Genomic DNA, 17,463 nt, shown 5'->3' with positions numbered 1-17,463 from the left:
ATGAAATGAGCAGTGCTTGTCAAAGCGGTGTTATGGCGCACTCCAGGAACATGCAGCCAGCCTCTCCTCCTTAGCCTGCCTCAAAGATCAATCCCTGCCGCCCCTTCACACTCCCTTCTAGCCCCTCGCCCAAGCCCTGCCCATCCCTGCCGCGCTGAGGAAACATCTGCAGCGTGGGACGGCACGGCCCAGGCAGTAGGGCACAGGACTGGGAGTAAGGATGCCTGGGTTCTCTTCCTGTCTCTGATCCCCTGGAAAGTCACTCTGCGTCGGGTGCTGTACAAACAATGATGGCTCGGTGCCACCATCTCCACTGGAGCCTGTCCGCACCACCGATCTAAATAGCTTGTCTTTACTACCTTGGAGCCTTTTGGGACGTCAAATCTCCTACAGATGTGTTAGCGTTGCCTGTATGAATAAAGCTGCAATACTTCGAGCCCATCTAGAGGTGTGCTTGGTGCAGGACAGTCGGCAGCAACGGAATCGGATGGAAGGCGTACAATGAGGGGATTCTTCCCGGACAGGAGAAAAGCATCTGTTAGAGAGCCTGGGCCGAGACCTCCCCAGGAACAAAACTGATGGCATTTTCTGATGGTCTTTGTTTCAAAGAGGTCCACTTGGAGAGCCCCCCAAGCTAGAAGATGGATCTGGCCACGTTTGGGTGTAATGACCACTCGTGGTGATTGGAGAAGGACCTGCTCAGCTGATCTGCTAACGTTTCCTGGAAGGTAAGCAGCCCTGCCACGAATTGAGCTGGTTATGCTAAAGCCCCAGAGGCAAATTACTTCTTTGGGTTCTCCCAAACATTTCAAACCACGTGGGTGTGGGTTGCTGACCAGCGTAGGCTTAGCGCACGTCTGGCAGGACTTAACCTGTGAGCGGAGCATTGTTCCAGTACCGATCCTGGTACTGAACGAGAGTGTGACCCAAACCAAAACCTACAACTAAAATCTAGCTACACTAAACCCAACTAACAAACAATAGCCGGATATGTATACAAAGCAGGGAGGGAAGCACTTGTCATAACAGGTCTGCAATTGCTCCAACAACCCTCACTGGTGGTAAGAAGGAACTAAGGCAGGGCCAGGGGCAGCTCCAGCCTCCCATACCAGCACGCGGGGTACGTGTCCACAGAGGGCACTTGGGCCACCCCATCAGGTACTGCTGAGGGGAAAAAATTCTCTGACAACCGTGCACGAGGCAAGCACACACTGGCAGCAGAATGGACATGTGCAGCCACTCAAAGAATGTAAGGGAATAATTCTCTCCCAAATTGGGCTTGTAGGTAGGCGCACACTCACACACACACACACACTGCTGCCAGGCTCCTATGGAAAATTCGGCATGGGAGACGGATCCGGCAGCTGATCCGTTTCTTGATTAGTTCTGAACCTAAGTACTATTACACAGTCTCAAAAATCCGACTACACAGCCCCCTATGCAAGACGAGAAACTGCAGAAAAGCCAGTCAAGTCAGGATCTCAAACCCACTTTGCTGCACCAGTGGCTCTCCAACCTATCAATTCAATAGCTGTCTCTGTAGGGAAGATGCCTGTTCCCATCTCTCGTCGGTCAGATGGAGATACAATCTTTTCTCCCCACCCACTTTACTCTGTCTTGTCTGGGTTGTAAACTCTTCAGTGCAGGGTCTGTACCACACTCCCGGCTGCTGCATGTCCATACCGCACCCCGGCAAGCAAGGCCCCCACAGCCTAAAGCCCCCTAGGCACTCCTATAACCCAATAAAATAAGCTTCAAATACTTCATTCTCTGGGCCACCAGGGCAGGCTCCTTGGACCACAATTAATTCCTGCCCACTCCCAACAAAACTCCCACTAAACGATTCAACAGCATAGTTCAACCCCTTTAACTCCCCCTTGGCATCTTGTCCCACCCAGTAAACTCCCAACATAGAAAATCTCCTAAACATCAGGTATGATGGTGACAACCCCAACATGATTGCTTCTGCTATTTTATATATATAATATTTCATATTCTAGTCATATACCTATGCACTATCCCTCAATGCTGGTACCATCCCAATTAAAACAGGCATTCCCCGAACGTTAAACAGAAGGCCAGAAATAAATGTGAGAGACACACGTTGCTTCTACAGAGAATCACTCCTAGTTCTCCACAACCCTGAAGAAGAGCTCTGTGAAAGTGGCAAGGCTTGTCTCTCTCACCAAGAGAGCCAACAAAAGGTAACACCTCACCCACCTGGTCTCTCTAGCAATACTAACAAGGCACAGTGGCCCTAAACAACACTTAGGCCACTAGACAGAGCTCTGAGAAGGCAGCATAGTGCCCCGAGAAGAAAAGATTTAACATAAAACCACAGCAGGTAGAGAAACTTGCACAGAAACCAGTCCCAGACAGCCACACTCCTGGGAAATACACATAGGGAGGGACTGTGTAAAACAAAGTAAGTGACTTCGGAGCACGATGCTCAGTTAATTATATACTTTTGGAATTAACACAGAGCAGTTTTCCTCAAACTTAAACGAAATCAAAGGCACAGTGGAAATCCAAGAAGCAGCAGCTGTGTCATCACTGGGAAAGATGAGACGGGCGCCATGTAGAAACCCACTAAGCTCGGAGCAACCTATCCCAGACTAACAGATACTACCTGCACGTTGTCACACCAATATACTCAGCTGAGAACCCTAAGCAACAGGTTTTCCTATAGTGCATCCGTGTCAGATGCATGAAACCAGGCAGCCAGGTTCCCAAGAGAAACCACTGATGTTCAGCATTCAGTTGAGCTGTCAAAGGGAAAAGAAAAGATGTGCTCTAGCCTGCACTGTCCCCTTGACCAGATGGCTATCGGACCAAAGGGCAGGCCGTTTGGTCAGAGAGAGGCCAGATGACCATTTGGCTCCAGCATCAGACACGCAGGCAGGTTGGAGGGCTGTTCGCCATGACAACTCACGGAGCGGAAGCTAACGAAACGGGGCCAAAAGAGAAATAGATAAAGAAAAGGGAGCCCGATTTTGGTCTCATACCAGCTTTACAGCAGAGCAAGTGACTCTGCAACCCCAATTAGCATCAGGTCCAGGCTTTAGAAAGGGGGACTTCAAAAGCACCTAAAGAAATCAGGAGCACAAGACGCCCCGACTTTCGCTGGGACTTGTGCTCCTAACTCTCCTAAGTGAAAATCTCACTCCGCTTTCTTTATGAAAGAGTTATAGCAGATCTAGGGTCAGATTTCCAAGTGGCATAAGGGAGTTGGGCACTTAACTCCTACAGGCTCCTTTGAAATCCCAGCCATAAAAATCTTTACTGGAAATCCTGGGGCCAGATTCATCCTGGTGGAATACCTCTTCACTCAGAGCAGCCACCTGCCATGCAGACACATGCAACCCCAGAACTCATTGCTGGCCATGGATTTAAGACACAGTAAGTTTGTGGCCAGTAAGAACTTTCAGAGGCGTTTGCTGATATTGTTGGCAATTCCACCGTTAGTAGTGAGAACAAACAGGCAGAGCACCCTAATGAGATTTTCCCCTAGGTAACAGTTCCTGGATTCTTGCACTTCGTTAAAACGGATACAATATTTTGTTTACTTTATGACTCAGTCTGAAAGAGGGCAAAATATTTCACCAGCAATGCTCAGAAGCTGCTCCAGGACACTAGAAACCCTGAAATTGATCACAAAGACAAATGTCTGCCACATAAGGCCATCAGAGATGCATTCTGACTTCTCCATCATCATGCACTCCTTAAGTCTGAAGTGCGGGACAATATTGCTATCTTCTGCTCCTGTGAAAGCCTGACCCACCTCCAGTTAAACAAAAGCTATGTTTTGCTGCAGGGGTCACGGGAAATGCAACTCACCTCCTTCTGCCACAGTTCAGGGAAAACAAACAAACAGAGAGTGTTTTAATTGGCCACCAGCCGTAATTATTTACAGATTCACGATTTACAACTGTGACTGAGTGAAGTACTGAGGCCAACAACAGAAATCAGCCTGGAAAGAATGAAAAGTCCAAAGAAATGCCTCCTAAACACGAAGAAGCAGCTCAAGCAATTCACGAGATAGCCAGCTTTCACGTACAATTGGATTCCGAGGGCACAGACACACTGGGAATCGTTGAGCAGTGCTCAATTTCATTACAGCAGCTTTGCTTAGATTTAGTACTAAAAGAAACTGTAAACTCTGTATTTGCATAAACCGAGCAGCATTTCCGCTTCGGAGAAAATCCATGCAGAAGGCTTTGATTCCAATGTTAAAAATACACATGCGCGCGCACGTACAGACAGACTTGTTGAAGAAAGCGGAGAAAAGTGAGAGTGCTTGAAAGACTGACTTCATTTTTTCAGGATAAAAGGGATGTTTACAGTGGAATAATTACACTGAATAAGAGCCATTCAGTCAGTCAATAAAAAGCGAGCAACAGATGGCTTGGCAGATATTAGCATAAATTATGCATACTATTGATATAGGCGATGCTCTTTGGGGCTGCCAGGCCAACACGGTGGGAGAGGACGGCAACCGAAGTAAATGTGATGAGGAAAAGGTATTCTGCCTCCTGCAACATGATAAAAGTTGCATGAACAGTTGGTGTGTGATTTTAGAATTCAAGTGACTGCTCGGATCTAATTAATTCCCAGTCTAATTTTTAAAGAGGTTTTTAAAATAAAAATAAACTGGGCACATCTCGCACTCTGAACTGTGCAGTAACTCGAAGGCAGGAGGAGAGCTACTCTGATCTGACAGGGCTTAGAAGATTTCATTACATGTAACTGATCATTTTAAGCGTAAGTACAAAAGTATGCACCAACGTATCAACAGGGAAACCCTCTCTGCCTCTTTTGAGGAAGTCCCTAGTGCTTTAGAGACAGGAACACCCTCTTTGTGTGTTTTTATTACTGCAGTGCCCACAGGCCTGCATCACCATGAGGGCCCTGCTGTACATAAGCCTAGAAAGTTAGTCCTCAACTCCAAGTGCTCACAATTTGAGGCCCCAATTCTGCAAACAATTATGCACGTGCTTAACTACTGGGTAGTGCCACTGATCTGAAATCGATTTACAGTGGTAAAGCTAAGCACTGGAATAAGTGGTCGCAGGATTGGGGCCTAAATAGTCAAGATGCAAAGAGTGGGAGAAGAAAGGCAGGCTGAGCACCCCGTGTTACAGCTGGGGAAGTGACCTCTGGGCAGAGCAAAGGTCATACAGCGAGTCTGTGGGAGAGCTGAAACTGAACCCAGATCTCCCAAGTCCATTCCAGAGTCTTAACCACAAGAGCTTCTCTAAATTATACCAATAAACTAGCCATTAATCAGGATATACTGACAATCTATCCCTCCACTTCCCCAGGGCACTCCCTTCAACCCAACACTTCCGGCTTTCTAACGGGCACGTCGCAGTGACCCTTTGCAGTTCAAATATATTCAAAGCCTGAGTAGAGAGAGGGCCAAATCCATCCCAACAGAACTACACATGTTTAAACCAACAAAGCAGCTACAAAGTTATACCCTCCCTCTCAATCCAAGTGTGAAGGGAAAAACAATCTGAAGGGTCAAATTGTCAGTCAGAATTACCTGCTTTTAAATATAGACTTCAGCTATTAAAAGCAATTACCTGAAAGTCACCCTGTCCCCATGCCAAATGATTCACAGACCAAGCATCTAAACGTTAATTTCATTTGGAGGATTCGTAGCAGAAAGCACCTCCTTTGATTTATTCAAATGTACTTCACAATCCATGGATAATTAATTCCATGTACATTCCACACAGCGTTATGTAGCGACATGCTTAAGCATTTCAAAGGGACACAAATATTTCTTTTCCATTCTGATAGTCTATTCAACCAAGAAAACAATTCTGCAGAGGCAAAGGTGGCAGGCTCCCGGGCTACAGTCTGATTTCCAAACCCACTTCTCACCACCTGCGTTACCTACATCTTTAGCTTCTCCTACCCCCTCCTTAGCTCTTTCAAGTCATGTATTGCACCAATAAATTCAATGCCATGCATGTTTTCTTTGGATCCTAGGGGTAAAGCCGTTCACATGCCTATTGGAGCCCAGTACAAAATGGGTATCAAGTTCCAAAATCTAATCTGCACATTTTGGTAACTGTCACAAAAGCAGAACAAAATCAAACTAAAGCAGAAGCAAGTAACCCAACATGCAACATGCTGTCTGATCCAGTCGAAGCATGCTGCATGAACAAGCTCCAGAGGGTTAAATTCCAAAGGAGTTCCTCATCCGCATGCCATCCCAGTCTGGACTTTCAAAGGAAGGCCTTGATAGGAGTTCATTCAAAGCAAAACAAAACACTTGTATAATCTATATTTACCTCAAGTAATTGCAATGTCAATTGGAAGCATCTCCAGGAAGCACCGGAATAAACCTTTATCCCTCCCAGGAGCCCTTTTAGAGACAGAAGTAAACAATGCACCTAGAGATAATCAGGTGGCTTTTCTTCCTTTATTGCCACATTACAAATAAGGAAATTCTCGGGCTTTGAGGCTTGTGCTTCTAGGACCAGCAGTTCATCCCACTGAAGTGTGCAGTTCTAGATTCCTGGGCCAAATTCACCCCCAAGATGGTTCACCCAACGGCAATGGGACGAGCTTGACTCCTGAACTCTTGACTAAGCTGTGACTCCTGCTGAAGAAGAAAGCCCCAGATTTCCTCTGAGTAATCTTTTCCTTTCCCATCTCCACATTCACATGTCTTCTAGGCACTGAGGTTGCAAAGCGAAGGAAACTCGCAGCGCGTCATTTCTCGATTACTCACAATTCTCTCTGCAACAGCATTTCCTCCAGGACATGAGAAATCATCAGTAAGAGTGAAAGCGCTGGAAGCCCAGACGGTCAGAACTATCTGAGCGATGATGCGGCATCCCCTAAGTAACGTTCCTAAACAATGAGCCTCTGAAGATAACAAAGGTCAGTAGATTCTGCTCAGTTTCCCCACCAGGGAATACACTGAACATCTCTACGCTGACTAGTTCTTTATAACAGCTGTTATTGGAATAATGCAGCAGGCATATGACCAAGAGTTACCAAAGAATTATTCATCACAGACTACCTCCGGTGTAGTTATTAAGATCATTCATCTATCTTCTACACATCCTTCAAGCTCTCGTTACTATCATGGGAGGAGCTTTCCTTTCAAGCTCCAGCACAAAGGAAAACACCTTGGCCAAGATTCCCAAAGCCAGTCTTCCAAGGTCATTTTTGGGCACCATAATAGTCAGTGGAGGCTGAAATCAATGGGACCCAATGAGTGCTCAACACAGTCACAAAAAGCCAAGCCATTTATTTAGGTGTCTAAATGCAGATTTAGGAACCTAACCGTGGCCTGCCAGCTACAGAGGCGGGTTTTCAAAGGTACAAATGGCAGTTCAGTGCCTGACTCCCAATGAACATCAATAAGAGTTCGGTGTCTGGGTGCACTTTAGAAAGTCTTCCCCAAAGTCAAATCTTCCTACTCTAAGGGTGGTTATAAAGTTGAGATTCCCACACTTGAAACAACAATGGCAGGCAGACTAGTGTTGAAATACAGACCTAAGTGCACCGAGCAGACAAGCACTGGGAGAAACTGGGAAACAGGAGTTCATAGACACTTCTTTAAATGCAAGTTTCAGTCTCTTTCCAGCTAAGCAAACTCAGAGTAGCCACCTTTATGTGCACTGAGGATTAGCAAGAGCAAAGTCAATATTTGGCCATTACGAATGATAAGCCAGTTCAAATTTTGCTCTTTTTCGCATAAAATCATCCCCCAAAAGCAGGTGGGAGGTTGCAGGTGTCTCCCCCAACAGCTGCATAATTACAAAGCTAGACACAGAATCAGAGGGTTAGAAGGGACCACAAAGGTCAGCTAGTCTAACCCCTTGCCAAGATGCAGGATTTGTTGTGTCTAAACCATCCAAGATAGATGGCTATCCAGCCTCCTTTTGAAAACCTCCAGTGACTGTTATCCAAGGAAGGCCGGCAAAAGAGCATCTCTAGGCAATGAAATGTAACCAGTATATAAAGAACATTCCTGGAAGTAAAACCAGCTCCCTATGGGGTGCAGTGAGGAGCGGGGAGCCAGGTCCAACCCCAGCTACGCGGTCTGGGCAGTTCTCTTCCAAACATGGAGCTGCCGGGCTAGCTCCATCCAGCAGGCTCATCTAGTCTCATATCCCATCTCCAAGAGTGGCCAGTACCGGCTGCATTGGAGGAAGGTGCAGGAAGCCCTGCAATGAACACTGACACAGATTAGTCCAGGGAGCACACATCTAGAACGGACACTGACTAGCCAAGGCCATGGGCAAAGCCCAGCCTGCTGGCCCTTTACCAGGGAGGAAAAGGGGCTGGGAATCCCCAGCTAGGTGCTGTCATGACACCCTACACTCAGAGCTCAGTTTTTCACATCAGTCACTGGCTCAGAGACCTCTGAGGAACCGGAAGTCTCCCCTCCTCCTGCGCCAGCTGGAAGACGGGATAGCATGGGTCTGCTCCAGGATGGTAGTTCCCAGGATCCCATTCCCTGCCCTGTGCACACACCCAGAGGCATGCCCACGGACCTCGCTGGAGCCACAGGACTCCAGTTGCATAAGAAACTGCAGTGCACGGGAAGCTCCTTTCAGAGCTGCTGGCCGGAGAGCTTTTGTTTTGGCTCTTTGGTCTTGTCCAGGGTATATTACATTCCCCACTACAGGTCACCTGTTGTGCACCCACATCTCTTGTCCCACTCATGCCCCAGGGCCAGGCAGCACAGGATATTTTTAGTTGGATTGGAGGCCAGAGTAACAAAGCCACCAGTGGTGTCAACAGATACTTCTAGCCTTTGTTTGAAGAGGCAGAGAAAGGTGCAAGCGTGCGAAGGCAATAATTGTTCCCCATTACAGCACCACTTTCCATGTCATGTCAGAGCAGCGTCACCGGACACAGCAAGGCAAGAGGGCCACTGGCTCCCTGCTGGCCATTGCCCAGCGAGCTGCTCTCACTGGGGGGAGGGGGCAGTTTTTACTCCTATCACTGCTGTGCGATTTCTAAGGCACTATCTCCCTGCAGCCCCCGGGACGGGCTCTGATTCCTGACCGTGGGCCTCTGAGCGTCACACCCATACAAGCAAACAGCCACTCCGCTGCATTGCCAGGGCTGTAGTTCCATTCCTAAATGTGGGCCGAGACCTCATCTTGTACCAGTTCAGAGGCCCCCAATCCTACCAGCAGGGTATGCAGGTCCTTGAGTACCAAAGATAAACCATCAGTGCTTTTAGATAACCTGGACCGGCCAGGACCAATCAGAGCCCCACCCAAACTAAGAAATGCTCTTCACTCGGACACAAGCCATGAGGGGGGAGTAATTCTCTCCATTGCAGGAATCACTGGGTGTATTTCCATTTCTCTGGCCTGTGCTATCCAGGAGCCAGGCTAAATGATCAGAGCAGTCCCTTCTGCCCTTAAAATTTATGCAGTGGGTGCCTAACTCCTTTGAGTGCCTTTGAAAAATCCCAGCTAAGATGCATAAAGGAGGGAGCCTGAGGGATACGACAGACAGCCCTGGCAATGAACTCTCTCAGACGTGCTGTGTGACTGGACAGGGGAGTAAGGCTACGATTCTGTAATACATTTATCTGCACATGAAGCATCCCGGGAGCAAATCTGTAAAATTCCATCAGCACCCAGGCAACATGCCTCTGATTAAGCTGCTTGGTTTGTTGCAGGGCATGTTACCGGGAGGTTTGTAACATTTTCTCTCCCTCCATTTTAGAGTCTCGGACCCATTTGTTTGTCTCCAGAACAGCCTATCTACCTAAAAGACCAAGCCAAACCCGCTGTGGCTTTGGAGTCGGATTCAGAAGGGCAGCTGCTGCATCTCCCTGCTCCAGTTCACATGGATGAGAAACCCTTGCCAAGATGTTGGGGGTTTTTTAAACAGTCAAGGCAAGAGATGGAAACAGCAGTTTCCTTAGCCAGGAGAGGCAGAGCTCCTTACACAGCTGCTGAAGTCTGTGGATTAACTGCCTGGTACAGGAAATTATGTCGATAATGCTGGATTAAAACAGTACTAAGGAAGTGGGAAGATGAGGCGAGTGCAGTGAAATGGGAGCCGATATTGGACTCCTGGTGCTGGTCACTGGGCTTGGTTCTCTCAGAACTACCAGGGACCAGCCATTAAACCCTGTAAAACTGGGGAGAAATTGGCATGCAAACCCTTCCAAGCCCCAGTACCATAAAACCTCAGCATCTGCAAACTCTGTGTACATACAGTGCCTAGCACAATGGGGCCCTGCTCCCAGCTGTAGCCTCTGGATGTTACTGTAATACAAATTTATTAAATTATGGTTATACTAAGGTTAGGGGGAAAAGAAAAAAATCTTTTGATTAACCCAAGAGAACCACCTGCTTTCTGCAATACACGTCTTCTGATTTCACAGAGAACACTAACACAGTCCAACACTACCACTTAATGTTCTCTTTCCCCTTAGGAGAGTCACTGACTCTCTCTGTGCTCGCCGCCCCCCTGTGAAATGGGGACAGCAATCCTTCGTTTGTCTTGTCTGTTTCGATGGTGTGTCTTCTGGCAGGCGCTGTCCCTCACCGTGTGCCTGTTCGGCTCTGACCTGGGCTGGGCACTCCAGTGCTAACTGTCACACAAATAACACACCTTGACTCACTAAAAAAGGGCACTGAGAGGAAAGCCTTTGTGTCCCGCTCAGTAATGCCACATTCTACTGGCTTTCCCCTAGTCACACCCGCACTACAAAATTCACACACCAACAGCCCACAACAGCCATGAGTGCAACTGAGCCAGAAATTCGGAGCTGGGCGTGAAATGTAGGCCGTTGTGTCTAGAGACTGCAGCACAACCAGTACAGGTCATTTTCCACTAGATGAAGTCCTCCCAGGGAAAGGGACAAGGCAGAGTTTGGCTTAAAACAGAAGAGCTGGAAAATGAACACATTTGAAATGTAAGCAGTAACCCCTTTGCTGAACTGTATGCAGCTTAACACAAAAGTAAAGAAAGCAACTTACAACAAGGACAAAACTGAAACAAGGCAGATGCCTGTAGTAACGTGGCTGGCTCCTGTCAGCTAAAATTCAAAACACCTACCTTTCTGCCCGTTGTGAAAGGTCAGCGAACATGTTCCGTGCAGGTCTGATTCCCAAGCCTGGAAACAAGTGCCATCCCCTTGCACTCTCTCCTGGGCAGCACTGTGTGGGAGCCAGGACGGTCAGGAACGGCGTTCCTTCACAATTCCCACATTGTGAGCCAAAAGCACAATGCTGGGCTACTGCTGAAAACAGCCAGACAATACACAAAGAAGAGCCCCGTTTGTCACTGATCAGTGGGGCACTCCTGAACGCAGCAAAACAAGGACACCAGTCAACTCAATGAGCAAACCCAAATCAAAACCAAATTAAAGGCTCACAGAGAAACATTACCAATTAGACACAAAGGCAAGTCTGCTGCCTGGAGACAGCATGCTTTGCATGCTGCATCTCTGTCGGGCCTGGAGTGCAGATGTTTTGGTGCGGAGTTCTCGGCTCTTCATGTGAGAATTTCAGTGCAGAATACTTAGCTATAACTAAACCTACGCTCGCTGGGATTTTACCTGCACTTGTTAATTTCATTTTTCTGTCTATCACAGAATGCCCATGCAGCACTGCTGCACAACTATGGACATCAGCTGGAGATGTAGGATACTCGCCACTTCTGAAAAAATTCAAAGCCAAGGTGTCAAGTTGGGGACCCAAAAAATCACAGGCCACTTTGAAAATATGGGTCAAAGTAGCTGGCCCAAGTTCCTGAAGTGAGTCAGCAAAATAGCCAGCAATGTAGCCAGGAGTTTCCAGCACTCTGGTCTATGCTGCCCCCTTAGACTGAGAGCCAAGTATAAGCATACACTGAATTTATTATAACCATCTTTTAACATCTTCCAATTTTACTCCTGTTTATCTGAACAGCAGTTAAAACTCCAGAGGGAAATATTAACTCCTACTGGGCTATGAACAACCTGTCAATTACTAACAAAGTTAGTTAAAAATGCTCATCATCATCATTCCCCACATTAGCGTCATGTTTAAATATTTTAGTATGAAGCTTTACATTTCTCTTCATTGTAAGACAGACTCATTTGTATTAACCTCCTAAAACATTTGGCTGCAAGCCCAACAAAATAACTCCCCTCAACAGAGCCAGAGCGGCATGGGTTGGAATCCTTCAGGCATTTGAGGGCAGAGCGTGGCCCATACCCGTGGCTCAGGTTCAGAATCCACGGAAGCATTACATAAACTTGCTGAAAACTTAAGATGCAACAGTTACCTCAACTATGTTGCCTAATTATGGAGGATTATGTCGTCTTTCACTACATGCAGTTGAAGAGATGCATTCCATTTTTTAGTCTCATGAGATGCAGAAGGGTGGAGATTTTACCTATGCAGATACTAGAGTTTATACCATAATACTGACAGAAAGGGCCTTCGCAGGTACATACAATATATGGCTTGCCGTAGCATGTCATTCCCTCCGGCCTCAGGAGCGTGGTCTCTGTAACTCAGGCTATCTCAGGAGAAGATGAGCCATGGCAAGCTTCTGAAAGAGAAAGATGGATTGTGTGTAAACTAGAGGCTAAAAGACTTAGGACCTGCTCTTGCATGATGCTCTGACGGCCTTCAGAGGATTGGGCTGTGAATATCTACGCTGGAGCTACTTTCAGAAGTAGCCTCATTGTTTGTAAACTGTGTGAGCAAGTTACCCAAGGAAGCGTATCACGGGCTTCGCTCCCTAGGCCTTACTGCTAACAGGACAACTCCGAGCTTCACGACAAGCGCAGACATCCACACAGAGTGCAGACATCCACAAATAAAGGTTCCACCAGACTCCTCGCTGTTTTTATGGATACACACTAACACGGCTACCCCTCTGATACACAGAGCTAACACTTTGCTCTTGCTGGTCACCGCCAGCCCTTCATTCTGAGCCATTCAAGTCTCCATGTCGCAACGTGAGTGACCCAGCATCCCCCTGGAGCGAAGGGTGCTAGTACCTACGGCATGGAGGCCCAGCCAACTCAAACAGACGCCCAGGCTGTGTACACAAGGATGGAGTGTGCAGGAACCTGACAGAAAGGAACGTACACTGCAGCTTGTAACTAATCCTTTCAGTAAGGAGCTTCTGAACACCCTCGCCCCCGGGGCCGGACGCCCAGACCTGCTTTCAGTCGAAGACCTGCTTTCAGTCGAAAGAAACAAGACAAATGGCATCGTAAAGAGAGGAGTTAAAGTGAGCTGCTTTTGCTGTTTTAGAGAACTGACAGGAATCCTATTGGAGGTAGTAACCCTATTACAACGCAATGTACTTAAATGCAGCCCAAAATGTATTAACCTTAGGGTGAGGCCTGAAGATCTATTAATGATTATGTATAAACAGGTCCAATTTTCAACACTAATTCCTCATAATTACTGACTCCCACATCTTGGTTCACACACCGAGGAGGAAAGGTCAGTGCTAGTATTCCAAGATGATAAACACACACTCCTGTATATACAGCTGAAAGATCAGCTGGAATCGACTAGGTCCGTGGCCGAACCCCCTGAACTGCAAACAGCAGCATTCCTGGAAATAAGAACTGCAACTGCTTCCTCTGTTTAAATGTCTCAGGAGTACAGTATCCTTTTTACATATGCTGCATTTTTAACCCTTTTTAGTTAACTGACTTGCCATCTGAAAAAGTGATTTTTTTTTAGAAGGCATACTGATTTAAGAACTACATCACATATCAACCCAGAAGCACCTTAGGAAATAAAACCATGCAGAGATTTATAATGCCAAGGACCTTTTTCAAGAAATATTCAAGACCAGAACTAGAAGACTTTAATCTTATTGCACCTTTAACACAGTCACAGTTGCCACCAAAGCCTCCATAACCACAATCTGGATTGTGAAACAAACTTCTTTAATGGCTATATTTCTTCTAAAAAGGGATCTGAATGTTGGTCAAGGCAACTCTGGTGCGTGTGTGAAATGCACAGCCATTTCAGACACTAAATTGTTTCGTTCTTTCTGAGAATGCTCTCGTGCCATTTAGATTGTCAGAATAGTGTATCCTGTGCAAACCTTTCAGAGAGCCAGGAGTCAGGAATTCTGCCTTGAATAGAAGTGAAACCAAACAATTCTATTTACCCAGATTTCATGCATCAAATGAAACATGAATGGTGGGGGGATACTTTGGAGAACCTCACCAACCAGGTGATCCAACACAATTTAGTTTCCATCATGTATAAAAAAAACCTGTTAGTCAAAAATCAATAACTTACAAGAACAACTGCTGCAAAGGGACAAATGAACAGAAGAGAACTAAACCAGCAAAGAGGGGAAAACCCGATCAGCCTCTCTGTAACGGACCTGGAACACCGGAGTGATATTCTTCAGGGCACTTGACCAGCCAGCAAAACAGCAGCAGATGAAACCTAGCACTGGCAACATCTTTATTTCAAAGCTGCTCTATTAGATAAGCGCATCCCTTCAATCAAACCTAAAATTCGTCAGAACATTTGTTCCTTTTCTTCACCTCTAGACTTTTATTGTGCCTTATGCTACCAGAATGACAAACATTGATTGATAAATAGCAAATGTCTGACCACATGAGTGGAGGAAAACACGCAATCAAAATATTTTCTCATTACAGACAGAAAAAGGTGATCACTCATTTCACCCGAGAGCCGTTAGATAGACTAGGTGAGTTCCCGCACCACCAAAACTTCTCCTAGACCTACTTCCTAGAGATCTTTCTGCACATACTCTAGAACAGAGCCCTGCAAGGGACAGTTCTTTAATCCTGCTCCTGCTATTACGGCAGCAGGCCCCGCAGGACCCGCGTAGACATGAAAGTGGACATGGAGCAACTGTTCACCGTGACCACTGGCATCCATCGGAGAGGAACAAATTAACTAAAGCAAATCTACCAGCCCCATGAGATCTTGCAGGCAAGTCTGATGCACTTCCTGGTTGGCTCTGTCAAAGGGCTTTTGGGTAAAAACCAGATATTAAACTAAGATCTTTTCTTCCATAGCTTTCCCATGTGCACTTGGGAAAGCCTCTTCAGCTTTGTGCAAAATGGGACCAGCCCTGTCCGAGGTCCCTCTCTGGTGTTGAGACCCTACGTTGGGAAGCTCTCCACGTCAAAGTATTAATAAACAGACTTTTTGTACAATGTGTAAGTAGGGTTACAGCTGTGAGAAAGCAAACAAAACGAAATAGAGAATAAAGGCTGGAATGCTGGCCGTGCCCTGTGCAGTGTTTGTCTGTTGTCAAGCTGAAGACTTACGCAGCAGATTAATGTTCTGCCTAGCTGCAATGTCTCATTACTTTAGAAAACCAGGAAGTTCTACTAGCACTAACAGAAGTGCTAAACTTGTCAAAAATACCTGGTGTTAAAAGTCTATGATGACAATGCCCAAGCGTGCGGCCTTTTTTTTTTTAAGACTATAATACAGCTGCAAGATTAACTTGGAAACTATTTAACGTGGCATATAACCTGAACTGAACACGTTTAATTCAAATTTCATTCCCTGTTTATTCAGAGTCAGGTTTCTTGTTTGATCACTTATGAGTTGCAGCTCAGCAGCCTGGGGAACAATTAATTTGGTTAGCAAGAGATACAAGCAAACGTATCGCAGCCTCCCGTCGATTTGATTTTCAAGAGACTTCCCCATAGTTTTTTAAAATATCTTATTGCTGAGCAGCTTGGTATTTTTCAAGCCTTATATTCCAAAGTTCTATCAAATTTATTTGAGCATAAGCTTTCGTGAGCTACAGCTCACTTCATCGGATGCATTCAGTGGAAAACTCAGTTTTCCACTGCATGCATCCGATAAAGTGAGCTGTAGCTCACGAAAGCTTATGCTCAGATAAATTTGTTAATCTCTAAGGTGCCACAAGTCCGCCTATTCTTTTTGCGAATACAGACTAACACGGCTGCTGCTCTGAAACCTGTCAAAGTTCTATGTTACAGTTCACACACATCTTCCCTGAGTGTATATTTAGGAAACAAAACATTTTTATCCCAGAATACATTGTTTATCAGGTGAAAAGTGAAAGCTGCCTTCTGAAAGGCATCCCTGGATCGACAGCACAAGCTCACGAGCCTGTCTTTGGAAAGACCCTTTTTTCCCCTACATAAATAGTTATCAGAGTAACAGCCGTGTTAGTCTGTATTCGCAAAAAGAAAAGGAGTGCTTGTGGCAACTTAGAGACTAACCAATTTATTTAAGCATAAGCTTATGCTCAGATAAATTGGTTAGTCTAAGGTGCCACAAGTACTCCTTTTCTTTTTATAAATAGTTATATTTGTCCACCTACAGCAACGAGATCACCAAGAAGAACAGGTGTTCCTTTCAGCACCAAATCTCAGATTCTATTGCGGGCAAACTACAACCTGGAGGTGGGTGTGTACCTCCCTACGTGTGTAAATAAAGCCACACACATCCGCCCCCCCCTGCCATCACAATTCCACCTTTAGAAAACAACAGCATGTCTAAGATGCTGCTACAGTGAAGGTAATTACAGCTGCAGTTGGAATACAGTAGAACCCCTTTATCACTAAAGACAACTATCCCACTGCCAGAGAAAGCTTTATTGGGATGCGCACACAAGTATTGTTACTGAACCATGAAGTGGCCGCTAAGGGGCTTAGAACTCATGAGGGAACAGCACACAGACCCAGCCAACCAACCTGCCCTGGTGCTGCTCCATTTCTCCCACTTCCCCAGATCCTCCCCTCTCTCAGGCTCATCTACACTCAGTCCCCGACAAGGTAAACAGGGAAACTCCAGCCAAACATGTTAATATTTTTAAAGTGTCCCTCTCTCCACCCACACCACCCTAACCCGCACCAAAACTCACTACCCACCGGCCTGCATCACGACTGGTGAGATGGAAGGAGCCTTTTCCAGCAGTCCTGTCAACTCTTATGTCTTGGCTTCAAGAGAACTCGGGAGCCCGGCTTGGCAAGGACACCCCCCCAGCCTCATTCCCAGCCAGATGACTTTATTACAAGTGAGAACACTCCCTACACGTTTAATGAACAGCGGCAGAAAAACACAGAGCAGCTTTAAACACTCTCCCACAGACACTCCTAGGTAAACTGGAGCGAGCATAAAAGATTTACAGCAGCATTAATTATTCATTTGGTAGTGATACATTCGTATGTGTGCTGGAGAGACTGGAAAAGCCTCTCGGGAATTCTGAAGGGATCTGAATAGCGGCCTCGCCACAATGTGTCCATGTAAAACAACAGCAGCTATGCTCCCCTGTTGTAGGTGAATGCACAATAGGCCAAACTCTGCAATCAATGGGACTGGCAGAGGGGTTCAAGTCAGTGCAGAAATTAGCTCAGAACCAGCCACCTCGTTGTCCCACGCCAAACATTAAGCCATAGCATACCTAACAAAGTCTTGTCCAGTAGTCGCAAAAAGAAAAGGAGTACTTGTGGCACCTTAGAGACTAACCAATTTA

At 46.3% G+C, this 17,463-nt stretch overlaps 1 protein-coding gene across 3 annotated transcripts in view; it reads right to left on the bottom strand.

Annotated features, from left to right (window-relative positions):
* The window catches only part of SIPA1L3 (signal induced proliferation associated 1 like 3), an 83,548-nt gene extending 66,645 nt beyond the window's left edge, over positions 1-16,903 (bottom strand). The window contains exons 1-3 of one of the 3 annotated variants that reach the window (XM_074937730.1): positions 16,859-16,884; positions 12,443-12,540; positions 11,059-11,242 (exon numbers count right to left, since the gene is read on the bottom strand). The gene's annotated coding sequence lies outside the window, so the exon portion shown is untranslated. Of the gene's footprint in view, positions 1-11,058; positions 11,243-12,442; positions 12,541-16,858 lie in introns of all 3 variants that reach the window. The other 2 variants (XM_074937732.1, XM_074937731.1) reach the window with 2 other exon arrangements.
* Between the last annotated feature and the right edge of the window lie 560 nt (positions 16,904-17,463).

This window comes from Natator depressus, chromosome 23 (genome assembly GCF_965152275.1).
Source record: "Natator depressus isolate rNatDep1 chromosome 23, rNatDep2.hap1, whole genome shotgun sequence".
Taxonomy (NCBI): Eukaryota; Metazoa; Chordata; order Testudines; family Cheloniidae; genus Natator; species Natator depressus.
This window is presented reverse-complemented; position numbering and strand designations above follow the sequence as displayed.